This window comes from Ambystoma mexicanum, chromosome 12 (assembly GCF_040938575.1).
Source record: "Ambystoma mexicanum isolate Mex_15411 chromosome 12, UKY_AmexF1_1, whole genome shotgun sequence".
NCBI classification, from domain to species: domain Eukaryota; kingdom Metazoa; phylum Chordata; class Amphibia; order Caudata; family Ambystomatidae; genus Ambystoma; species Ambystoma mexicanum.
Window position 1 is genome coordinate 1,139,446,339 of NC_090936.1, and position 26,613 is coordinate 1,139,472,951.

A 26,613-nucleotide genomic window follows, 5' to 3' on the forward strand; every position below is an offset into this window, starting at 1 on the left:
AAGAACAATCCACACACATTCCAGAATTGCTTCACATTATTATGATGCAATGTACTCCAGAGACACCAGGCAAACATGATTGTCCATTTGTTGTTGGTTGCCATGGTGACCATGTACCATGCACTGTCCCTTATTGTGAGGCATGTTGACAGCTGCTGGGTGCATTACAATGCAAACTTCAGTTCAATGCACATTTCACCCAATTCAATCAATAACTCGTGAAGTCTGACTTCCCTTGCACTTTCCTTTTGCATGCTCCCTTTTTGTGTGTGTTTGTCTTTGGCCTCTGTTTCTCATTGCTTTCACATGTCGGCTTGTGTGTTTCATGCCAGTTGCCTTGGCTGCCTGCCTTCCATTCTAACAGCTGCTTCTGTGAGGTGCTGCCTTCTGCAAGATCCTGTTTTCTTTGCAATTGGTGGGATTGTTGCTTCACTTATTCTTACGTTTAGCATCATGGTATCCACTGCCAGTGTTTAGTGCATTGTCACAGTGCCACGTTGATGAGGGAATGGCATATCATGGTATTGACAATACTACAAAGGTGCTCCTGTCTATCCATCCTCTTAAGTATTTTCGTTTTGGGGGTCATCTCAGTGTCATGCTGACTGTGGCCATGCATGTGTTGGGAAGGTACCATCAGCATGATGATGGGTAAGTGTAGCATAGCCATTCACTGCATGTCACTGGGGGGGGGGGCTGGCAGTGCAGGGGATGTGGGTGGCTAAAGTGTAACTGTGTGGGTTGCTCATGTTGCATTGGTGTGAGGTGGGCAGAGGTGGCTGCATGTGTGCCAGCACACATGGTGATGGGTGGCTAGTGAGTTAATGTATGCATTTGTAGCAGGTCACTCAGGGGGGCACATGTTGGTTTATGTTTGGGTGCATGGATGTGTTGCTGGCACTCAAATTGAATTAATTTTCTCTACAGATGATTTTGGCATGGAATGATGGATCCAGGAATTGTGAAGCAAGTAGCATCTCTATGCATGCACAGGAAACAGCATGAGGTTTTGGTGATTTCCAGCCCTTCGGGGGGAGTTTGTTGGACTTCACAGTCCAGATGATGCAGGCTCACACGAGATGAGGTAAGATGTGCATTTCTCTTGCAGTGCACTTTATTTTCTGGTTTCAACATGACTGCTTTGATGCGGCTGTGTATTGTGGGCATAGTGGTTGGTTATCAGGGAATGGTTTGGCCACTGAGCCAGTTAATTGTTTTGTGACACGCATTGTGGGTCCAGGCTGTCCTCGCATGAGTTTGTAAGCATCAAATTGGTAGTGTGCCTTCCTACTTGTGGTCTCATGTGTGTGTGGGGTTTGGTGTCTGTGTAGAGAAAAGGGGGCATCTGGCTTTTCCCTGACCGTTCCAGGTACTACAGGGTATGTGTAAACAATTGGTCAGGCCGAACCCGGTCACAACAACAACAGCAGAACACACTGACAATTCAATGGTGTTTCAATCAAAAAATGCCATTTTGTGTATTAATATAGACAAATTGATAACAGACCGAAAAAGCATAGTGAACCTAACACATTTGTAACGGAAAGCAAAACAATTGTGCTAAACAGATTGGTACAAGGGTCTTTATGTTGTAAATAACCAGATGACTGAAAAGTGTACCAATCTGTTTAGCACATCATTACATTGAGTTTTTTAGTGGGAACTTTGTGTCTTTTCAAAATTGTGTGTGGGTTGTTCTGTCCTCTGGGCGGTACAAGATGTTATTAGACAGAGCCTACTTAATCTAGAAGCATGTCCTCGTAAGTGTTTATTAGTAACATTCCACTACCATTGTTACTGATCCGCAGGATCTGATTTGGATTTACTGATTTATTCATCTGAATTTGTCAGAAGGAGTTTAGGAGTAAAGCAGATGTCTGCCTGATTTTCCAGCCCCAATTGACAAATCCGTCAGGTTTTCCAAAGATTTCTGTGTAAACCTCCTGAAATTACCACCTGGTAACAGCAAACTGATTTGATAGGATTGCACTGTAACTGCCTCCAGCAATCATGTAAGTGCAGGAGGTATTACCACTTTTTCAACAATGCAGCAGGAAAGTGAAGAGCAAAGGCGGTTTTACCTACTTTGCAGGTTTTGATATGTTTTATCAAACTAATTCGAAATAGTATGCAGGGGTGGAGCAATCGATTAGCTTTCAACGTGCCATAGACTTCTTCATCAGAAGGAGCAGAGTGAAATAGTTGTCATCATTTCACTCTGCACCATCTGATGAAGAAGTCGATGGGACTTTGAAAGCTAATGCATTGTTCTGCATAATATTTCCAGTTAGTCCCATGAAAGGAACCAACACCTGCATTGTATGTGATTTATAAACTGGACAACAGTGAGGTCCATACATTCTTTCCACTGTGGTTGAAAAGTTATTTTATTTAAAAAGTAAAAAATAGCATAGAGGTGCCCATTTGCACTTCCATCCAAACGGAAGTGATCCCCTTCGTGCAATTTACTCTTGAATTTCAAATGACCGCCCTAGTCTCTTAAAGAGTGAGTCCCAGTGGTAAGGGCGCAAGTCCACTCCCGGCTTGATTGCACCAACACTTATTATGCGGACCTCCCCTACTGCTCAATGGGTAAGGTCCTGTGGGTTAAAAATGTGGCAGTACGATGGGTGTGTGCGGCTCTAGCCTCCCACGTCTGAGGATAGACATTCATGTCCCTGGCAGAGTGGTGCCTGTCTTACCTTCAATGACTGGATAACCGGGTGCCCTCTTATTTGAGGGCCACAGTTTTTCTCTATATCCTCCTTGTTCCCTAGGAAATTTAGTAATTTCCCTCCTGCATCCTTCCCCAGTCAAACTCTCCTCCAAATGGGGATGAAGCACTGAGGTATAAGCCTCCAAAACATGAGAGGCACAGCTTCACCTCACTGATGAGGCCAAACAAGGCTGAAACACGTGTATGGGGTTGCTGTTAGTATTCTTCTTCAGAGAGGAATTTCCATAGCATTTCGGTGCTGGACCTCCCATGTGGGCGGGACAAAGACTGATATGCAAATGGATATTTCCCATCTGTGAAAGGTACAGTGAGCAAAAAGCGTTGGCTGCGAACTCTCATCTCAGAACAAGTTATCATGCCATGTTCTTTCTGGAGAGGAGCGCCTGCTACCTTTTTTGAAATGCCTCCAAAACATGGTGACCCGCTCACCCCCTCTGTGAATACCCAGCTCTCTAGCTCTGCCACATCAATTACAGCTCCTCTAGTATCCTTCTATATTCACTAACACTATTCACTGATCAGCGCTCAGTAAGCCCTTGGCATTCTGACGCTCTGTATAAGTGCCTCTTATCAATCAAGTAATCGTTGCACATAAGGGAAGCATCACATGAATAGTGCTCTGAGGGGCTGTACCAGTCCTGAAATGATGAGATCATTTCATGAGATTCCCCCAGAACTATTTCCAACCCCTACTACTTTGTGTCCAATGCATTTGGGAGCAGATGTCTTAAAATAAATAGCTTGGCTCTATTCTGTGGAGTATTTGTGAAGGATTTGGGCCCCCTACTTGAAAACAGTTACTCGCTCACAAAGCAGGCTAACTCTGGGCCAGGGGCTGTTTGCGACCCCTAGGATTGTATCGAAATGATGCCAGTATCATGAGACCAGACAAGGAATGGTGTAGACTCCACGGAAGAGTTTCATATAGTAGAGCGTCTTCGTCCTGGCGGTCCAATCGTTGGGCTCTGCCTGCTTTAAGGCTTCTCAGATGTTCTCACTCATGTCATGTGCCCCTAAGGCTTCTCAGAGGTTCTCACTCGTGTCATGTGCCCCTAAGGCTTCTCAGATGTTCTCACTCGTGTCATGTGCCCCTAAGGCTTCTCAGAGGTTCTCACTCGTGTCATGTGCCCCTAAGGCTTCTCAGAGGTTCTCACTCGTGTCATGTGCCCCTAAGGCTTCTCAGAGGTTCTCACTCGTGTCATGTGCCCCTAAGGCTTCTCAGAGGTTCTCACTCGTGTCATGTGCCCCTAAGGCTTCTCAGAGGTTCTCACTCGTGTCATGTGCCCCTAAGGCTTCTCAGATGTTCTCACTCGTGTCATGTGCCCCTAAGGCTTCTCAGAGGTTCTCACTCGTGTCATGTGCCCCTAAGGCTTCTCAGAGGTTCTCACTCGTGTCATGTGCCCCTAAGGCTTCTCAGAGGTTCTCACTCGTGTCATGTGCCCCTAAGGCTTCTCAGAGGTTCTCACTCGTGTCATGTTCCCCTAAGGCTTCTCAGAGGTTCTCACTCGTGTCATGTGCCCCTAAGGCTTCTCAGAGGTTCTCACTCGTGTCATGTGCCCCTAAGGCTTCTCAGAGGTTCTCACTCGTGTCATGTGCCCCTAAGGCTTCTCAGATGTTCTCACTCATGTCATGTGCCCCTAAGGCTTCTCAGAGGTTCTCACTCGTGTCATGTGCCCCTAAGGCTTCTCAGAGGTTCTCACTCATGTCATGTGCCCCTAAGGCTTCTCAGATGTTCTCACTCATGTCATGTGCCCCTAAGGCTTCTCAGAGGTTCTCACTCGTGTCATGTGCCCCTAAGGCTTCTCAGAGGTTCTCACTCGTGTCATGTGCCCCGTCGCCAACAGAGAGGAGGCTTAACTAAATATTTGGGTTTACCCTGGAGCTAAGCTTATCCCCTAGCTTGATCCCACGGCCAGCTGGGAGGACATGGCCTCGTAAAAAAGAAACAAGTTCGAAATGTACAACATTTGCAAGTTCAAGGTATTTTTATACTTAGAGACTGGACATGACATGATTTGCTCAAACCTTCCCGAATTATTTAGTTTGTCGTTCTGGTCATATCGCAGGAAAGAACTGGGTTATGGTCTAAAAACGAGCTGATAGTTACAATAGAACACATGCAACGGTACATACTTCTGCGCTGGCTCACCTAAAAGGAATGGCATTTAACCTTGGGGTCCATGAAAATATCCATACTTTGTTGATATCGTTATATGACGTTCTTACGTAGTTCTTGCACAATTGTATCCTTTTTGTAGGCTCTTATGATTTGAAGCCCTTAAGTGCTAAGGACGAGTATGCTCGTCCTATTTGCATGCTCATCCTATTTGCATAGAATATCATACAGCTCAGCATTGAAGGGGTTAAGAACCAAAACAAAATGGTTGACTGATTGATAAGGGGAGGTTCATACTGAAAGAAGAGCATAACACTTCAATCTATTGTTTTTCATTTTCCAATCAACTGTACACTGTGTTACAACAAGTTACTATATCATATTGACCACATGTCCATTGCTTTCTACTGGTCCCATGTCAAAATAAAACATACGTAACAACCATTGGGGGGTCCATTTGGCAGGTTCCACAGTTGGGTAAATATGACGGTAGAAGTGGTGTTTTTAATGATCCGCAGGATGTTCTACCATTTGTCAGATAGAGTTGGCGAGCATGCCAGACTTTACATGCTTTACCGGCTCTGCCTGCAAAATGCAGTGGCTTCAACGCCAGCATGGATTTTCATGCAGGCAATAATGCAATGGATTCCACCGGAACTTACTATCTCGGGAGGATAGCTCAGGGGCAACGTGCTTGCTTTAAAGCAAGACCACACGGAGCAACACAGGTTTGATTCCCCGGATAAATAACCGATCATATCATATCTGGTATAAGTATGTGTATTCCATAGGGGTCCATTCAAAATGCTTCCTGCAATCAGGCCCGGCTCCAGCAGGGGGGCCAGGAGGCCAGGCCCCCCCAAGGCTAGCCCTTGGCCCCCCCTAGAAATCAGGGCCGGACTGGGAACCAAAAGAGGCCCTGGAAAATGTGATCAAAGTGGCTCCATATTTTGACGCACGAGTGAGCAATATTAGTGCACAGGAAAATATTTCTGCACCAGGGGGCCCATCATATTGAAAACAAGCATTGGTAATGCCAACAGTTTGTGTAGGCATGGCAAGAGCACTTTCCAAGCACCGCCGTATTGGTATTAACTGGCCATTAATGGCAGCAGGTGCAAAACGGTGCAGTACCTGATCACCTATTAGCAGTGCCTGGCAAATGCCTAATAATTATATACATGCCAAAACTGTTGGATTTACCAATGTTTATTTTTAACAGGACTTAAGTGAAGGGCATGCATAGTGCTAATAATTGTAGTGGCTAAAAGAAGACCTGGTGAAGACACTTTTATTAGACCAGTACAGGGTTTACAACTCCAATTAAGTCATTAACTCTCAGAAGGCTGCTTCGACAAAACACTGGCAGGCACTTTGAGTGTGAAGTTTGATGGTAAGGCTTGATTAAAGCAAAGTCAAAGAGTTCTCTGGAGGAGGTGTTTTTGGCAGGGAGGGACTGGGTGGGAATAGCCATAGGGATTATCATGGGCAGTCTATGAGTGGGCAAACAACCAAACACCTACACGCTGGGTGTCCCTCCTCATAGCCGATTTCTCCCCTATACTTTAATGCAATAGTTTTTGGTTTATAGCTGGTGCCATCTATAAACCCATACAAATCAAAAAACAGCACAGAGATGAGGATAAGAGCATGTGTAGTGAATATTACAGCAGAGGAATCCCACGGCATGGGGGAGTGATAGCAAATGTGATTTTTAAAGCAGAGGGTGAAATAGTACAGCACAGAGCTGGACGATTTTGGCCCAAATACATATTATGTCATGGGTAGGTCATGCTACAGCACAGGGCTGGCTTTATGCAGGGCTAAGGGATTACATAATATGGAAGGGGATTTTTCTTATGTGGCATAAATATTACAGCATGGGGTTGGGGGTTTTACACACCAGGAGAACCATCAAGCAGTGGAGGGCTGATGGATTACACAGCATGCACAAGATGTGGGGTGGGGTGGGGTGCTCAGCGCAGCGTGAAAACAACTGCATAGGCAGGCAGGCACCCATGAATCAGCCGGGAAGATATGAAATTACCATCGGAGTCCTGAGGATTGGGGAGGTGGAGGGGAGGACAGAGAGTGTGTGGAGCAAGGGGGTGGGCAGGACATAATGTACTAGCAGACGATTGCTGAGCAAGGAGAGATTTAGTGCAGGTGTTTTGGGGAAATCACACCACACTGATATATTACAGCACACCGGGTGGAGCGGTAAAGTGCAGGAAGAGAGGTGCACACCACAGGGAGCTAATGTACCAGCAGAACAGGCCAATGTTACAGCAGGAAGTGGATGGTGAAGCAGACTGTGAGATTATTACAGCACATGGCTTGAAAAGTACAGTGCTGGGAGAGCAAACTACCGCCACTGAGAATGTTACAGCACAAGGGGGTATGCACCTTGCTAAGTTCCACCTGCGGGCCTGAGATGTCATCTGCACACCCTGCAGCCCCCCTCCACAGCCAAATAAATTCTGGAATCGCTGGAATGTGTTATTGTTCTCGCAGAGACAGAGGGGCCCAGAAGCATAGGTACCATGCTAGGGCATCCAAAATACAAGCGGATAAGATAAGGGGTTATCGGAGGGGGGTGCTGGAACACCCCCCCGAACCCCACACACATCTCCTCCCTGTCCAAAAATAACATGACCTAAGATCTGGTTTATCAGGACAACTCCGGGGGCATGCAGACCTCACCGCCTACCCCAAGCATGAAAGATCAGACAGCGGCTGGCCAGGATTGAGGTCCATTGGCAGAGCTTCGTGGGAGTGAGTGTGATGGAAGAATGGGGCTTGCTTCTAGACAGGGTTGAGTAATACTGGTAGAGCTGCGTGCGAAGGAGACACTGACTGTAATGGAATAACGGGAGGTGTTGCAAGACAGGATGGAGGGTCCATTGGCAGATCTGAGTGTGAGCCACTGTAATGGAACAGCAGGGGTTGCTGCTGGCTAGGATTGAGGTCCATTAGCACAGTTTTTTGAATGGCTGTAATAGAAGCAAAGGGGTTACTGCTGGTAAGGGTGGACTAGTAGTGAAGGTCAGATGAGTGTTAGTTGCTGTAATGGAACAGCAGGCGTCAATGGAGGTCATTGCTGGAATTGTGGGGGTGTGGGAGGTCAGGATTGGGAAGAGGTGCATTAGCAGAGCGGTGTGTCAGCCTCTATAATGACATAGGTAGGGACTTCTTTAGTTCATGGTAAGGTACATTTGTAAAGGTGGGTGTGAGTGGAAGTACTGGATTAGCAGTTTAGTTTGGTCTTGCATAGCAGAGCTGAAGTGTATTTTAATAGGTCTACGGGTTGCCAGTATTCCCACTACACCCCGATAACCATCCCCATTCAGTTCAGGGCCGGGGGATCACCTCACAAGGAGTGGATATTAGGTAAACGGGGTGCCGTTTTACAGTATAGCTCAGGCAGGGATCAGGGGAATGTTAGAGCTCATGGAGAACATATTATACGACCCCGGCCGGTAAATGATTACAGCATCGGGGGAACACATTGCAGCAGAGGTGGAGAATGTTACAGTCCATGTCATCACAGTAAGAAAAAAGTTGAGCACTTGCATGCGCAGGATAGCAACACATGGAAAACATCATAGCATGATGGCTAGAAAATATTACAGCACATTGTAAAAGGTTTACCGTATAGGGTGAGAGTGAGGGTCTGAAGCACTCGGCAGAATGGGAGAGGGGCACGCATGTATAAATAATCCCTTACCTTTCAGGTCTGCCTACTGCCCTCAGCTGCTCTCAGCCCCAGCAACAGCCTCATTTGGATCACCTGCTGCTGTCTACTGATGGAGGCAGTGCGGCCCGCTTCACCTGGTTGGTTGGCTGTCTTTCTTGAATCTGTCAGAGCACACCATGAAAACGGGCACAACACACAGCATGGGCCTGGTACCAGGACAGCACTCGGACTGTCTGTCAGCAGTGTCTCTCAGTTGGCAGCGGCACATTCAATCACGGGCCCAGCCACACCTGCACATGTGACTCAACAGCACAGAGCATACTAGGGCACCTGCGGTTTCAATGCACACACACCCTAGTGCGACGAGAGTGCAAGCCCCAAAATCCATGGGCAGGAACAGGCCTGGCAGGCAAACAAATCATACAGCGAATGGCCACACCCAGGCTGGCCTGTATGGATGCATATCCCCGAATGGCGAGTGATAGTTTAATTTTGAGTACCCATGCATCCTTCCCCCAAGAAAAGAGGCCCTATAGCTCGAGGCCTACCGGGGAAACTCCCGGTCTCCCGGTGGGTCAGCCCAGCCCTGCTAGAAAGGAGACCTTGTCAGTGCTGTGAGGTTTTCTTCCTATTTTTCTTTTTTTCATCAAAAGGCTGAATGTATTTTAACTATACGCAATAAAAAAAAACTAAACATAAACTTTAAAATGCCACTGGGAACCAGGGGGTGGAGGGGGAGACTAAGAGGGTAAAAACAGGCTGGGGGGATTTGCGATTAGCATTCTGAGGAGCTGCACTGAAGGCGGCTCAGTCAGGATTTGTTTGCTTACCTTGGACAATGACTTATGCCCCACAGCCATGAAAGCAGAAATGACCAGGGATATGGATGGCCATTCACACCTCTAAGTAAGCTAGCACACTTGCTGAAGCAGGCAGGCTACGACTGTCGAGCAAGATCGTGTGTTGTTTTTTTAACTACACTTTTAATCTTACTTACATTACAAACCTCTCATTTATATTGTAGCTATTGTTTCAAACCTATCAAGTAGATTTCTGTAATTGAATGTAGGTGTTAATGTGTGGGAATATAACTGTTCCAATCATGCCTAATAAAATGGTTCACTGTAGAAAACAATAAATGGCAGGTGGTGATGCTTGGACAAAGATTTCTACACCAGGCGCATACATGGCTAAAGACCCTGACAAGTTACATTCACTGGAACACAAGATACCGCAAGCATTTGTAGGCCTTGTGGTCCAGCAGATTGGGCAGGGCTGTTCACATTAGTGGCAGGGAGGCCAAGGCTGATTGGTAAATAACAGTATGGAAGCCTGACCGAAGCAATGGCAGTGGTCAATTAGGCTGAGAGCCCTTACAAATTCCATTCAAAGTATATATTCTGCTGCTTGAACTACTTGGGTATAAGTGAAACAATAAGGTTGGTAGAAAGAACAATGTAATTCTGGAGGGGAGAGTGTAGTAAAATCAAAGTGATTTGAGGTAAGGCGTTGAAGTAGGCTATTGGGTGTAAGCCAGAATATTGTATTGGACCACATATAGGATGGAGAAAGTATGTTAGGAGGGATACACATTCAATGGATGTGTTTGGTCATTTACCCATCCATTGCCATGTTAATCTCTATGGTATTCCCACCAACTACCTGCCCCCTCCCTGCTGAAACATACCCTCTTGGGTACTCTTTGAGCTAGCTCTGTCAGACTTAATTGCCACTGAAAATGAGCTCCTGTTGTAATCAAAATACTCTTAACATGGTGTGTTTTCAGCCAGTAGATTTAAAAGCAACATGGGGTCCTCACATTTGTTCCTTACACTGGAATTTTAAAACAAGCAATCGCAAAGTCAACCGTGTTGACATGTGTATAAGTATTACACAGGTATTTTCCAGACAATTACATCATATATGCGTAGGTACTCACCCCATTTTCTAGATGTTCCCATCTTATTGCCAGGTGGTACCGTTATGGCAGTGCCTGGCAAATGTCTTTACCATGTGTATTCAAAAGTCGTAATTTTTGGCTTTGCCAATGTGCGTTGGTTTCAGTTTATCTCCCTAAGTGACAGTATATATGCCCTGATGTGGGAGCCTTGTTTGCAACGCCTAGGGACTCAAACTGCACCTCACTGAGTTGGTCCAACAAGAATCTACCTGAACATATCAAGGCTAGGATGGCAAGTATGGACCAACTTCAGATCATTTTCTCATACATACTTACCAGTGGGGTTCTGACCTAAACAGTATGCATATTTGTCTGTGTGGAAGCCTAGGCTGCCTGGCCAGAACTTTTCATGAAATGGGCAGATGAGTACTGCCTTATTGACATCATACTATTGGAGTAACAATTAACAATGTATGCAAACTGAATACATCATGTGTATTGTGGGCCTTGTTTGAAAAGTATGATATAACTGCTAGGTGTTTAGGCAGTGCAAGAAATGGAAGTTATTTACTGTGGGATCCCACCAGTGACAGAGGGGCAGGGGGACAGGACTGGAGGATTGTTCCCACTTCCCCCAATAAACATTTGGCTCTCAGAAGATTTATCATGAAACCTTGAAAATAACACAAGTAAAAAGCATTTCTTAATATGTTTCTGGCAACGTATAAACGGTGCAGAACTGTTAAACATAAAAAAGGGTATTTAGATATTTCCTGCAGAGTGCAATCAGAGGTGGATTTAACAGTCGAACAATGGACAAATGTTCGTGGGGCACCCTTGCTCTGCCTTTCTCCCCTCAAAGTCAGTCAGGGCTGCACACCTCCTCCCAGTGATGCCTTATCTTTTTAACATGTCTCAGATGCAGATTATTTAAAATAGGAAGTAATTAGTGATAGGAAAAGGTACTTTTTTCTTTACATTATATACGCTTTTAATTAGCTATTTAAGTGTGGCTGTTGGGTGATTATAATTGATGGGGGTACAGAACAAGCTGTGTGAAACAATGACTTTGTTATGCATTTCATTTCACTTTGTGTCTGTATGGGATCTTTTGTAAATTCTGATTAATTGACATTCTGGAGCTTGTAGGCTTCCAATCAGAACGGGGAACATAAAGCTACAATCATAAAACATTTTACCACCACTTTTTCCACTCCACAGGACTTGGAAAATGACCACCTATGATTGTAACTTTATTGGTAAAAGCAAACAGATTACAAATCGTTAATTGTGGGAGAGATTTATACTTTTCCAGACACACAGTGCAAAAGTGAAGTAAAACAGCGATTTTGCCTTTGTTTTGCTATTTACTTTTCCATTACTTTGTGGAAACAATTCAAATTGCCTGTAGGGGCCCTTTTGCAAAGAAGTTGCAAACAGTAGCAGTCCCCATTATGCAATTTAGGATTCGAAACAAAATTGACCCAATACTGTGTTCACCTTTACAAATAAAGTTAGCAAAGTATGGAAAAGAAACTAAATAAATGGAATAAGAAAAGTAAAGAGAAACATTGAATACAGAAATTTACAAAATAAACAACATTTTTATTTTCATGTCTTATAATCATTGGTATAAAAGTATGCAATTCATGACAATAAAACATGTTTTCCCATAAATCATCCCTATCACTTAAAGTTTCTTTTATATACAGAGTAATGGCTATGGTAAGCAGGACGTAAGTCCCATTTCAAAATCTGTGCAAAAGGTGACTTGTGTGCAAAGACCCAGAATTGTAATATTTTAGGTCTTTAAAACCAAACTTCAAAAAGTATTTGTACCAACTTTAGCTGGGAAGGTGTGTGGTCAAGTACCTACATTTCAGGCTATGCTGACATTCTGACTTTACCACTTAACCAAAGTGTGTGATCCTGGAAAAATCAGTTAATCTCACTATGTGTTTCCTGCCAAAATTAGGAGCCCCTACAAGTGATCCAGATTGCAATATGGTTTAATAGATGGGCAGCGCAGGGGTCAGGGCCAGCCAGGGAGACATCCACACATCTTTATTTGGAAAATATAAGGCCACATTTATTGATCAAAATTGTGACATTCAAAATAGCAAAGTAAACATGTCAAATGAGAAGTCATCATGGACAATTGCATATTATAAACAGCATGTACCAGACAATGATGTATATATGGTGGCAGGGTAGGGGTGCCCCTCCTCCCTGGCACATCCAACCAGGACTGATGCCAGGAGGCCGGAAACTCTTCAACCTCCACTATCTCCCTCCTGATCCCACTCTCACCTGCATGCCAGCACTCCCACACATCCTCAACTCAATTAAAATGAGCTGTAATGTAATTTGGAAGAAACTAAATATCCCATTCTCTGATTCAATATTTATCGAGGTGGAGAGGGCTGTCTTTCACAACAAAATGGCTACACTACAATCACCTCCTACGTGGCCTCCTGGGAGTAGCCACAGCATTCAGGGAGGTATTATTAAGCGCACACTATGTTAGATGGAATAAGGACTGGCGTCCTCGTTGCTCAGGCCCTGCAGAGGAGGAGGTGGCATAATTCTTGCTTCTCCGCAGCCACACGTAAATTAGGAAGGGCATAAATAATATCATTGAGGGTTAACACACAGACCCCCTAGTGGGGTACAGAAAGGGTTTTTGGTATATGAATTCCTAATCCAGATAGACAAGTCATATATAAACAGAGGAATGAATTCCAAATGGTGTTGTTGTATAATTGTTTTTAGTACAATAATGTTGAGTACAATGTGTTGTTGATAAAATTAAAATATGTATATTTTTTGATAAACCACATGGTTATTTGCCCTTCTGTTGAGTAGGGGGTTATCATGACCTGATGCATTGGTATCTGTGAACACTCGCTCTTAGTGAAAAGGATAGGAAGCTGGTTTGTGGGAATTTGCTGTTTTGGTATTTAATTGTCCTCACCCACCCAGCCCCTAAAAAGAGGACTATCTGTAGCTCATTAGGACGGATGATTCTCCGCAGCCAGGCCAAGAAGACATGGTGGGGGAAGGGTGGGGTAGGTGGGAGTGATTGTAAATGGGAATGGTAGTCAGAGGGAGCTGAAGGAAGTGACCGGGGGTGATATTGCCACACTATTTTTTCTGCTTCTCCTTTGCTCTTTACTGTTTTTTTTATATCTCAATTATGGCAGTATGTTGAAAAAAGCCACAAAACATATTTCTTAGGGCATGACTAATTGGGATTGATCTTTCAGACTCTTGTTAAGGGCAGTGTACAGCTTTCATTTTTCATTTTTGGCAAATATTTTCCATATGGAGATGGGGGAGCATATGGAAGATGAAGTGAGTAGCCAATGGAAGGTTAAAGTAGTGAGGGAGCTTATGGAAGGAAACAAAGGAGCAAATGGAAGAAGAGAGCAGAAGACTGTGGAAGGAGTACTGGAGAGCCTGTGATTTTGGAAGGGATGAGCAGTTGGAAGGCGAGAGCAGATTTCCCACTTGAATGAATTGAGCGAACCTGGGCAAATCACCTCATGTCAGCAAAACCTGGTGAGGTGAACAGGCTGTTTCCAGCTAGAGTCATACCTCTAAACATACAGCTCCAATAGTAGAAAAAGACAACTTAAAAAACATGTAACATTTGTTGCACTCATGACAGTGATTAACTGCTCCCACCATAAGCTCCACACCCATGCCCCACCTACCCGGGGCCATCTGTCAGCTTTGCCCAAGAATCTATTTGGCTTAAATCTGCCAGGGAGTGCAATCCAAACAAGCATCTTTATCAGACATTTAAGTAGTCTTGTGGGTAACAACCTGGGTTTGAATCCAGGCTTCTGCACCTTATAAAGCAGTCTAACAGACTAAAGATTTTAAGAGCAAATTGATTTTTCAGATCCAGGAAGACGTGTTTTGCCGGATCACAAATCTGAGAAAAGTTTGGCCCCCCTGGTCACAAACCTGGCCCACCCAGATTAAAATTCCTGGAGCCGGGCCTGCCTGCAATCGTAAATTGCAGGTGGCAATTACACTTTTCCAGCAATGTAGTAGAAAAGTGAAGTCTAAAGGAGACTTTGCCTTTGTTTTGCCACTTACTTTTTCAGTACATGATGGAAAAGTTGAAAAATGGATGACGGGGCATTTATGCAATTAAGTGTAAACATAACATACGTTTCCCCCCATGCAATTTACTCCTAAACTGAAAATGACCGGCAAGCTAAAATAACAGGATAAAAACGTGGCCCTCCTTTTAAAGGCATTGCTACCAAAACAAAATTAAAAACATCTTGGATCCTTTTCAATCTGCTGGCTTGTAATATGCATGGGTAAAAAGTACATTTACAAACTGGCAGATTTTACAATATTTCTATGGCAGGGTGGGAGCCTGGATCATACATTTCGATTCTGCCACCCGTTCACCGCAGCCTAGAATGCATTTATGCCAGAATCTGATTTTGCTAATGGTGGAAACGCATTGGGGGAATCCATGTATATGTCCCCCACCATGCACACACCTGGCAGTGGACAGTTATGGGATTTGGCCCACATAATGTCTTCTTTCCTCCTCCTGCTCATCCTTGACTGTCTGTCTGCAATTCAGTGCTTGTGTGCTGCTAATGATCTCTGCCTTAATGCCAGTAGGACAGAGATCATCCTCATTGGAACCCCTGCTCCCGCTTTTCCACCTGCACTCTGGCCGGCCTCCCTTGGTGCTGCGCCTTCACCCACCAGAGTGGCAAAAAAATCGGGGGGTCATCTTCGACTCCACTCTCTCCTTCTCGTCTCACTTCACGGACATCTCTAAAAAGTACCACTCCTCAGAGGTATTCTAACTTTTCTCACGTTCCCCCAAAGGATCACCTTCTCCAGAGCCCCAGTTCTCTCTAGACTGGACTACTGAAACAGTCTCTTTCTCAATCTTCCTACTGCTACTCTCCGACCTCTAGAATTTATCCAGAACAGAACTGCAAGACTTATCCTTGGCCTCAAGCCCAGGCACTGCATCTCTCTGGCGCTGAAATCCCCACCAGTCTTTCACTTGCCTCTGGGCCTCTGTACTCTGCCTCGCACGTCTGTACTCGGAACATGTTCCATGTGAGAGGCAACCTCTTCTGCACTTAACCCAGGCCCCTGAAGGACTGGGTGCACTTGTTCCCATTCCCCCTTCCACGCACTTCCGGTCAGCACGCTTGCCCAACCTTGAATGCACTAGGCCTAGCGAGATCGTTTTGTCCTGTCCTCCCTCTGTCTTCCCTCCCCAGCTTGGTTGCGCCTGAAACACTTTGTGCATAGGCGCATTATTGATGATGACCTATCATCATTCAATATGAATGTCGCCAGGCCTAGCACAGTAGTTTATTGTTCTGTATGACCTTGGCCCCCACTACCTCCCCTCCTTCTATCCACACTCCTTGTCATGCACTTGTACTATCTGGCAAGTCACTAGGCCTAGCACAGCAGCTTACTGATTGGTTGCTCTTCCCTTCTCCCCCTCCCCTTCTCTCCTTCCTTCCTGTCATGCACTTGCACTAGTAGAAATGCCTCTGGCCTAGTATACTAGTTAATTTTGTTTAGATCATTCGGAAACTTCCAGGCCTAAGAATGACCACTGTTTTCCCCTGTTCCCTTCTCCCCTGAAGCACTTTCGAGCACTTCACTTGTGTAGAACACTTTACAAATAAACCATTACAATTACAGAGAGAGAGAGAGAGAGAGAGAGAGAGAGAGAGAGTGTGTGTGTGTGTGTGTGTGTGTGTGTGTGTGTGTGTGTGTGTGCGCGCACGCGCGCATGGGCGCGCACATAGATTTGCCTTTTGTTTTTAGATCCTTTAACAAAATGAAACAAACTTACACAGAGGGGTTGCATGCATGAAAGTGCATGCACATGCTGATCCCTCCGTGCAGTTTACACGGAACTCGAAAATCAGCCACACTGCAGCTGTGAACTGAAAATAGATTTAAAATATACACTTAGAAAAAGCTGTCCATTTTGAACAAGGACGTAAAAATTCACTGATGTCAGCCTTAAAGCAACTTAGAGCTATGCCATGCTATTTTAAACTGTATTAGAAAGTGAAAGGGTAAAAGATGTAAGGCTGCACTCTGATCTCCTAATACCGAGGCTGATCAGTACCAAAATAATTTTAACACTTGGAAAAAGAAAAATGGAGATCAAGAAAATTGCGCCAATGAAATATTTCATAGCGATACAATGTTTATAGATTTGCGATAATTACATTTGTGTATATAATTTCTTCAGTTTTCAGTACATAGTATGTTGAATTCCTATTGATTCCCTCTATTGGGTTGCATAGAGGAAACGTTTCATGGAAGATGCTGTTAGAGATTGGATTCCTTTTAGTTTTCCCTGTTGAATTGCATAGTGGAAACTTGTTTACTCAGTTGCAGTGTCCTCAGCTGTTTAGGCAGAGGTGTTCCTATCCTTTTAGATTAGCAAAGTCCTCAGAAATCCTTTTTGCTTGGTTTTATATTGCACATTTTGAACAAGTACCCCCTTAAGTTAACATTTATTGAAGAGAAATTTTTTGTAAAAATTAATTGAAAGTACATCTTTTTTTGGCCAGAATACGAAGTATTTGAGACAGCAACTATCACCTTAGGTTTCAAAAGTAAATGTACAGTTAATTCAGCGATAAGCATGTCCCTACCTACCTCTACATCCCCTACTTCGTTTTAAGGATATTCCCTTTATGTGTGCCCGATTTATTTTCAGCTCGATATTTTGAACTCTTTATTTGTGTTCTCTTTATTTCATGTTCGATATTTTGAGCGACTAGGATTCCCACTGCCAAACACGTCTGGCCAGATACTTCGCCACGGTCTAATTCTTCGTCTTCACGTTGCTGCCCTCTCCCTGGTGCCCGTGTTCCTGTGTGTGGCTCTCAGATCTGCTCAGTGTCCTCCAAAGCCAATAAACAGGTCCAGCTCCTAAAATAAAACATGAATGGCCAGAAACGTTCCCATCTGAGCCTCCTAACCTGCCCCGCACAGAGCGATCCAAGAGAGGCATTCATAGTAATGAACTCTATTTACGTGACCTTTCAGCCTTGTGTAAACCCGTGAATCGGGGAAGACTGCAATAGTTCAGCTGGCTGGAGAAACGTGGGAGTCTCACGACTAAAAATGCACCCTCCCCCCCCCCCACCACTTTGCCCCCAGCTTCCCACAAAGGCAAAGTATATTTCAGAATTCTAGAAACTGTCTTTTATAACCTACAGTCTGAAATCAAAATTGTCTACATGCTGTACAAATGTAATTGTTTATAGTTTTTTTTTATATAGCACTCGAAGCAAAATTCCTCCCGCTTCTGAGCGCTTGAAAAATAGGTATTATTAGTATTATTTCCACGTTTTTTACGGGGTTGTTATCCAAGAGACTGGGATGGGAACCTAAAATGACCCCACCAGGGAGGCTTGCTGGAAGGAATGGCCAAGAAAAATAACAGACTAGAACAGCAGAAGATTATAATGCGAATGAAAACTGAAAGGGGTGTACAAACAAAACCCCGAGACATATCGGACAGATCTTTGGCTCAGACACTTCCCGTAAACCGCAGGGAGATCTAATAGCGAGGTGACGTGGCCTGACAGCTGCGTTCCGTTGAGTCACAGCTGTTTGCCATGACCAGGTCACATAGAATAGGATGTCAGGCGATGACAATGGGAAGGAGAGTGAAAAGTGAAAGGTGGACAAAACACTGTGACATCTTTGGCACAAGTGCAACCCAACAACAAGGGGTGTGCAATTACAGGTGGATAGTTTTCGAGTTCAGTGCTCGCCTCAGACATGATGTCGGCAGCCTCTGCTATGTAAGTTCGAAACCCGCAGCAGGGCCAACTCAACTCATCCCTCCGGGGAAGATCAATTGAGTACCATTAAATTGGTAAATAAGCGAGTGGGGTCTGACATGAAACACTATAAAGGAAGAGTACATATTATCATTATTTGGAACAATTTAAGAGGCAGATTTTACAGCAGGAAATGGAAAAACTTAATTTTGTCATTGTCTTGCATTTGAAAGAGCGAGATTTTGGAAGGGGTACATTAAAAACAGCAGAGAAATAACATTTTTATTTATTTATTTATTTATTTCAATTCTTGATTGATGCCCCACATCGCCCGTAGGCCTCAAGGCGCACATGAGACAGACAAACAGTAAAAAAAACAAGCAAAAAGCAGGAAATCGAAGACCATAGGAGGTGGCAGAGAAAACTGAACAGGCTTAGATAGCCTTAAAAAGATAGGTTTGAAAAAAAAAAATGTTGATGTTTTAGTTTGGTGTCAAACTTTTCCATCATTGTGGGTCAGATGTGAGATAGTTTGAAGAAGAAAAAAAAAAGAGAAAAAAACTGTTGTCTGTTATCATGGCTCAAGCCTTTCTTCCATTGAGATCAAGGATGCTGGAGAGGAAGAGGGAAATTGTGTATATGTATTTGTTATTCTTTCCACTGAGGATGGCCGCTATCTTTCTTCTGTGTTCATTTGTTGCAAAGCGAGATCAAAGTGGGAGCCAACGTGCTTGTGTTGGGGTGCAAGAGACTGACATTCCATCACCAGGTGGAATATGGTTTTCGGTGTATTTTCAGCTTTACAGAAGCGATAGTAGTTTTGTGACTTGACGATCTGTCTTGTTGTTGCAAGGTAAGAGTTTGTTGGTAGAATATTCAGGCGGATTTTCAGGAATATCGATCTGACGTTTTGATCTGGAAATAGTAGCAAGTACGGCTGTGGTTCGTTTAATTTTCTGTTGTCTTTGTTACATTGGAGAATCTGTTTGTAGGTGTTTTTCAATTGAATAGTTTTGATCCAATCGTTTTGTAATAATTTGATTTTGGCGTGTTGAGGACACATAATTAAGAGTTCTTCAGAGATCTCTTCCTGTTCCATTTCTTTAATGATAGATTTTTTCCATTTTTCTAGGACCGTGTTGTTAAAGGTGTTTAGTTGGGTTTTCAGAATTTGAATGGCAGGAGTTTTCTCGTCCGATAGTAGTTTGCGATAGATGTCTAATCTTTTCCAGCATACAATAGCTCTAATAGATTGTGTTACGAGTTTGTATCTTATTTTCGGCATCGGATACGATTGAGGGAGACAGAGAATCTTTCGCCAGAAGGTTGATTCACGTTTCATCCAGTTTACTTTTTCTGTATTCAACATTGCTTCCGTTCCGTATGTTATTATCGTGATGTATTTTGATCGATAATAGGCAAGGATCGGTTTAAATGAGAATTTTCCATATTTTCTGTGGAGTATACATCCCTGACGTGCCAGTGTTTGTGCCTTTTGTTCCACTTTGTCCAACAATTGTTCTTCAGTCTTGGATTTGTTGATTAGTATGCCAAGGTAATTCATTTCTTTTTAAAAACTGCCAGAGATGTGATGGTTCTAAGATCCAATGGAATAGCATTCCAAGTGGCAGGAGCAAGAACGTCAAAGATGCTTTTCCCGAAATTTGACTGAACGAAACCTGGGTTGGCACAATGTGGCCTGATCTGAAGACCTCAGGGATTATGTGGGGGTGTACCTGTGAATGCGTTCCCGGCGATAGATGTGCTCTGTCTGAGTCAAGCACTTAAACGTGAGGGAAAGAATTTTAAAGGAGACACAATGCTTAACTGGCAGCCAGTGCAGTGCATCACTCCCTGGCCGCGGTGATGGACTGCCTGACAGGGATGCCCAGCATTGCTCTGACCGCCCCATTTGGTGTCACCTAAAGGGCAGAAAAGTTGGATTGAGCAGTACCTGCGAGCAAGCTATTGCAATAGTCTAACCTTGAGTTGACTAAAGCAGAGGCAAGAGTGGACATGTTTGTAATAGATAGATATGGGCATAGGTAGGCTAGCTGTTTGTTAATCCAGCCACACGAGACACAGGCCTTGGCCACGTGTGTCCTCATAGTCAACTCAGAATCCAGTGTAACTCCCAGTGTCTTGACAGTCTTTGCCACAGGAACAGAGACATTATAGATTACAAAGGAAAAGTACTCAGGAGAGAGGTTTTTCTTCATGTGACTAGAGGCAGCAATGAGTATCTCGGTCTTGTCCGTGTTAAGAGCCATAGAGTTTTCAACCATCCAAGAATGAATGGTGGAATAGATGGCATTAATGGCCTGAGAATCAGATGAATAAGTACCAGAAAGTTCCTACATGACCTAGGTGTCATCAGCATAGTTGGTATACAAGACACCCAGGTCATCAAGTAGGAGAAGAAGAGGAAGAATGTGAATATTAAAGAGGGTAGGTGACAAGGAAGTGTCCTGAGGGACACTTCGTGTAAGAAGAGTAGGAAAGGAGGAGGCATCATGAAGAGCAACTTGGGCGACACATGAGCCTAAGAAGGAAACCAGCCATTGCATTGCCAAGTTGGAACAACCAACCAGAGATTTTAACCTGGAGGCCAGAAGCTCATGTTCGACCAAGTTGAACGCGGCCGAAAGATCGAGCAACTTAAGGAGTGTAGGATGACCGCGATTGACAATGGCTGCCAAGTTCGACTTAAGATCGAGCATGGCAGTCTCGGTCCCATGACATGCCCGATAGCCCGATTGACGGAGCCCTAGGATAGAATTATCCTCAATATATTTTTGGAACTGAAGATAAGCAACCCGATCCATCACTTTAAGAAAGAAAGGAACATTGGTGATGGGTCGATAATGCTTAGGCTGGAGGGGGTCCAGATGTTCTTTTTTTAACAGTGGGGTAATCCAAGCTTCCTTGAGGTCGGTGGGTACCTGTCCCTCTGCAAAAGATTAATTTATAATCTTGGTAATCCAGGGACATATGGCATCGATAGACCCAACCAGAAGTCTAGAGGGACAAACGTCACCCCTGCATGTGGTGGATTTCATATCCATGATGATCTTTTTAACCTCCGCTACTGTGCAAGGAACAAAGGAGAACGTGTTTTTGGACGTAGAATACTGTCTAGTAGGGACAGGTCCGAGAGTGGAGATCAGACTAATAGACTCCTCTGGGACCGAGGTAAGTGAAACACTGGCCTCTAAATGCTGTGTGATTTTAGCAGTGTAGGCATTGTGGATGGTCTGACACCAGGCAGAATCTTGTACAATTTTAGTCCTGGGGTGAGTCACAGTGTTGTATTGCTGAAGGATGGCAAACAGCTCCTTGGAACTTGATTTGACCTGACGTATTCTGTTGTTATAGTAAGCAGACTTTGCCAAAGTGACTGCCGGTTTAAAATTCTTGACAGCAAGTTTGTAGGTGGCCAAGAGGGCTGGGAACGGGTGCTTCTGCCATGCACGCTCAGCCGACCTCCTATAATGTCTAAGAGAGAGGATATCTTCATCAAACCAATTTTGAGCCAGGGTTTCAGTGGGCAAAGTCGTGGATGATGCTGTTTAAAGTGGCTTTTATGTTCCCGGAGAGAACTGAGGAACAGTTGTAGTCCCCCAAGTACATTTGGTACTAAAGTGAGTGTGTCCCTTATTAGCTGCAAGAATGAGTGAATGTGAAGACTGGCCGAGAGCCAGTAATGCATACATCCATGCGCTGTGTCAACTTTAAAATTGACCAGGATGATGGAGGAGAAAAGCCTTTGTCCCAGGCAGTGAAATTGGAAGTGCTATTATGGGAAAAGACATCTCACGCACACACGTATAGGTTATGCACTGACTAGGCCTTGATCTTTTAAAGACTCTTCTGTTTCCCCCTAAACGAAACAATGTTGGATGGGAGGTTTTAAATTAATCATAACCACTGGCATTGCTCTGAGAAACCTTTCATGCTGCTGGGCCATATGACTCTGCTCAACAATAGAAGCAGCACCAGCAATGTGTCAGCCTTTTTGGACTTAATGAATGAAGTCCAGCATGATTCCCAAGAAGAGCTGCGAGCAGGCTTAAGCCCTAGGGGAGCATCCCCAGGCCACCAGAAGGCGGAAGTGGGAGCAGCTGGCAGCACTCACATGTCCTGGATGGTGGGAGAGAGGAGATTCAAACGAAAACAATGCGTGACAGATGGCAAGTAGCAGGTCTAGGCAAGCATACCCCATGCCCAAGACCAGTGTGGGTAGTAGTTAGCCACATCGCCTAGGTGGGGGAGGGGTGACAAGTGCAATACATTGTTCTGGCTGTCGCCTTACCGTCAAGGACCCTTCCCTTGGCAGGCTTCCTTGTAAACATCATTTATTTCACCTTTCTGTTAGGAGACAACCAAGACTCACAAGTGACAGAGCATTAATAACCATTTTAAATAATTTAGCATTTATATAGCTCTACGAAACCTCAGTTATATTACCCATGGGGTGTGGTGCTCATTTATTGACCTCGGAAGAACGAAAGGCTGAGTTTCGCCCTGCCGGGATTCGAAACTGCGTCAGATGTCAAAGCGCACTACTCCCTGTGCTATCGGACAGGCATTGGGCAAGTTCTGGTACATTTCAGATGTGGCGTACTCTATAATGGTCAGTATTTATATTATGTATGGAACAAACATTGTTGCCTATTAAACAATGCATGAGTAGGGGGTTTGTGTAGTGCACACTTAACAGCTTCACTTCCAGGTGATCCCAATTGGCGGTCAGTGGCAGCAGAAGAATACGGTAGAGAGATTTGCCCAGGATTACATAGATTAGTCAAGTGTAGAGCCTGGCTGTGAACCCAGATTTTCTGGTTGCGCACGTTGCAATGTACAGGTTTCAGTCTGCATATATGTCTGCACAGAAGTCTGGAAAGAGTTGAACTAGTACTCTGTGTATCAGAGCCAACTTCTAAATTGTGGCCAAGAGTGACTTCACAGAAAAGGGCGACCTGACCAGAAAAGTAAGGGTAGGAGGAAACGGAGCAGGTTGAGGGATGGGCTGGGATGTGGAAGCTCAGTCTGGCTCTCAAGCTTGACGCTTTTTATGAGAGTGGCAATCCACATTCTCCCGTGTCCTCCATCCTGTCAGTCCCAAATAACCCAATAATCTGAAGTAAAATTAAGTAAGGACTGAACATGCTGCATATTTACATAATTGTTTATCAAAGCTATGTAGATAGAACGTTTACACTTTTACTGGGTTAGGGTTGAAGTGTGTGGTTCTGTGTTCTTTTGCCTCCAGGTGTTTTCGTCGATGAGTTTTTTTACAAACATTTTTCGTCGAAAAAACTGATCATATTTTTAAAAATGTATCTTTGGGGGGTTCTCCCCAAGCACCCCTTCCCTATTATTTAATCCCTACCCCTAACCCTCCCTACCCCTTTAATCCCATTACCCACCCCCGCCCCTTTGTTTTTTCCACAAGTTTGTTCACTGAATATTTTTTATAACAAAACTAATCCAAACAGATCATGGCAGAAAAACGACTGTATACTAAGCCTTTTGAAAGTTCTTGCTTTCAGCTCAAGCCAATCTGTATTCGTGTCTTGTACTTGGGGGGGTTATTTTGCCACTTTAAACGCAGTACTAAAATACCAAAAATCAATATGATGACAGCCTAAATGCTAGGCCAGGCTGATCATCTCACCCTTCACATGGGTCACCTGAAGATGTCTTACATCTCTCTTTTGGGTTGTGCATGTGTGATCAAGTCATGTGCTGCTGGAGAATGTGAGATTTTGTCAGTGAGATTCTGAGAACAGGTGTATGTTGAAGATAGTCTAGTATGTGCCAGGCAGAAGGGGATGTAGGTGCAAAGGAAGGAATTACTCAGACCTAAACCAAAGAGAGGCTGTATAAATTCAGACTTGGTAAGAATTTTAAGGCGATATCCAATTGAAAGTCGTTTGTTCAAATTGTTTAAAAAGCATTGGTACTGTGAGGTTGTCATCGTGGAAGGAGACACAGACAACAGATTCAATTTATAAAACAAGGTTTTTATTAAAGAAACTATAACAATGGAGTAAGGCCAAACTTCTCCATGCTACGATGGGATTTCCCTACCTAAAGAAACTAAGGAAAGTCTGCGTCAGTAAGTACAACTGAAAGGTCTGTCTGTGTCCAAAACATATGCTTTCCCTCACAACTAAAACAAAACAATGTGTAGAGATGTCAACCATAAACTTCAAAGTTCAGAGCTATTTCCAGCTCAGGCTTACTCTTCAGCCTCTTTTCCCCAAATGTCAACCAGTTTACCACACTGTTCAATTTACCTTCTTCAGAACTTGAATTAACAAGGTTCCACACCTTTGTAAATGTCAGAATGCCCTGGCCCAAGTTCAATATAGTTCCAGGGCAACACGTCTCAGGGCTCCCTCACCCAAATGCAATGTCAAAAAGAAGTTCACAAAAAGAAGTATCTTGGAGATTTGTTCTTTAGATTGAGTTTCAACAATTCCTTACAGCTCAGGGTTCATCAATGGCAGTTTTCCTTTTTAACACAGTAGGCCGTTTCCTTGTTAGCATACAGGGGTTCTCTGGTCTTGGCGCAGTTGTTAGACCAAACGGCGCACCCATTACAGGTCACCCAACCAGAAACCTTGCATTCACTTTCAGCAGTTCATTATTCAACATGTAGGATTTCTCTGGTTTAGGCGCATTTGTTGGTTTGCATGATCCACACATTACAGGTCATGCAATGAGGGACTTCCAGCTCTCTTTGATAAGTTCAATATTCAGCTTAACCAGTGGTTTCTTAAAGGCAGCTCCAAAACTTTACTAAACAAGTGGTTTCATAAATGCAGTTCCACAACAAGCATTTGTTCGTCCTTGACTTCAACTCTGAGGTCACAGTCCTTCATTCCACTTAGTTTCCTATCTTCTTTCAGTTCATAGTTCAACCTTAGCAGGTATTTTATTTGCATTCAATTTAATGTTCAATGTTAGAAGTTTTGCTGTTTCATGCAACTCAGTATTAAAAATGAACAGTCTTTGCCTTTCCTTTCACTACGGTATTCAAATAGGTGCATGTTTTGCTTATTTCATTCAGTTCAGTTGTCAATGAATGCATCTTTACTTGTTTCATTCAATTCGGTATTCAATAAATGTAACTTTGCTTGTTTCATTCGGTTCGGTATTCAATAAGTCCAACTTTGCTTTTTTCATTTAATTTGGTATCCAATAAATGTAACTTTGCTTGTTTCATTTGGTTCGGTATTCAATAAATGCAACTTTTCTTACTTTCAGGGACCGCTTCTTCAATAAATGTAACTTTGCTTGTTGCATTTGGTTTGCCATTCAATAAATGCAACTTTGCTTACTTTCGGGGACTGTTACTATGTTCACGGTACCTTGGACCACCCGGGGTGGATCCAGTGTCCCTGGCACTGAGCAGGACCCAGCAGCTCCTCTTGACGGCTTTCCCCAAGAGGGAAAGCCTTTTTCTGGGTGCTTTATTCAGCCTATATAGATCCCCAATCTGCTTCCTCTGTCTTCTGCCTCATACTCATCAGCCCATGTTTGTATTCTCGGTATCTCGTGCAGCTCCCTGCAGGGCTGTTGTGACCCTCTCTCTTCTTCCCATCGTTCCCATGCTACAATTGGTGTTATGCATCTATTAGTACCAGGCGAGGGCGCAATCAGAATGAAACAAGCATTCTGATTGTCCCTCGCCGGGGCTTTACCTAGCTGAGAATCCCTTGATTCTTGGCTGGGATTCCAGCCTCCTTTTCCACGGCGGGGGGTGTGGCAGCCCCTCAGCCAATGAGGAGGCTCGAAGTGGGGCCATCCCCGCTCCGAGCCTCCCCGCGGCTACGAAGCTGCCTTCGTCCCCAGCCGGGGACTCAGGTTTTTTTTTGTATTCCCTCCCCGCCCTCCGCAGCCCACCTACCTCCAGCCTGCTTTGTCTCCGGTGGGGGACGATGGCAGCCTCCAGCCTCATGAAGACTCGGAGCAGGGCCATCCCTGCTCCGAGTCTCCAAATGACTGGAGGCTTCCAACATCCCCCGCCGGGGACTCAGGTATGTTTTCTTTTTCTTTTCCTCCCTCCCTTCCGCCCTGCCAACCCCACTTACCTTCTTTTTTTTGGGTGCAGACTCACTGGGAACGCTTCTGTTCCCAGCACGTCCGCTCCCGATGGCTGCCATGGAAAGGGAAAACGGACTCTGTTTTCCCTTTCCGGCGGCCATTTTCTTGGTCTTTTTTTTTTTCTTCTTTTTTCTGTCCCGAAACGCTGCATCGTTTCAGGACAACAACATGTCGGATTAACAAACCCCGCCACTGCTTTGAACTCTTTTAAAGGATAAATTCCATGTT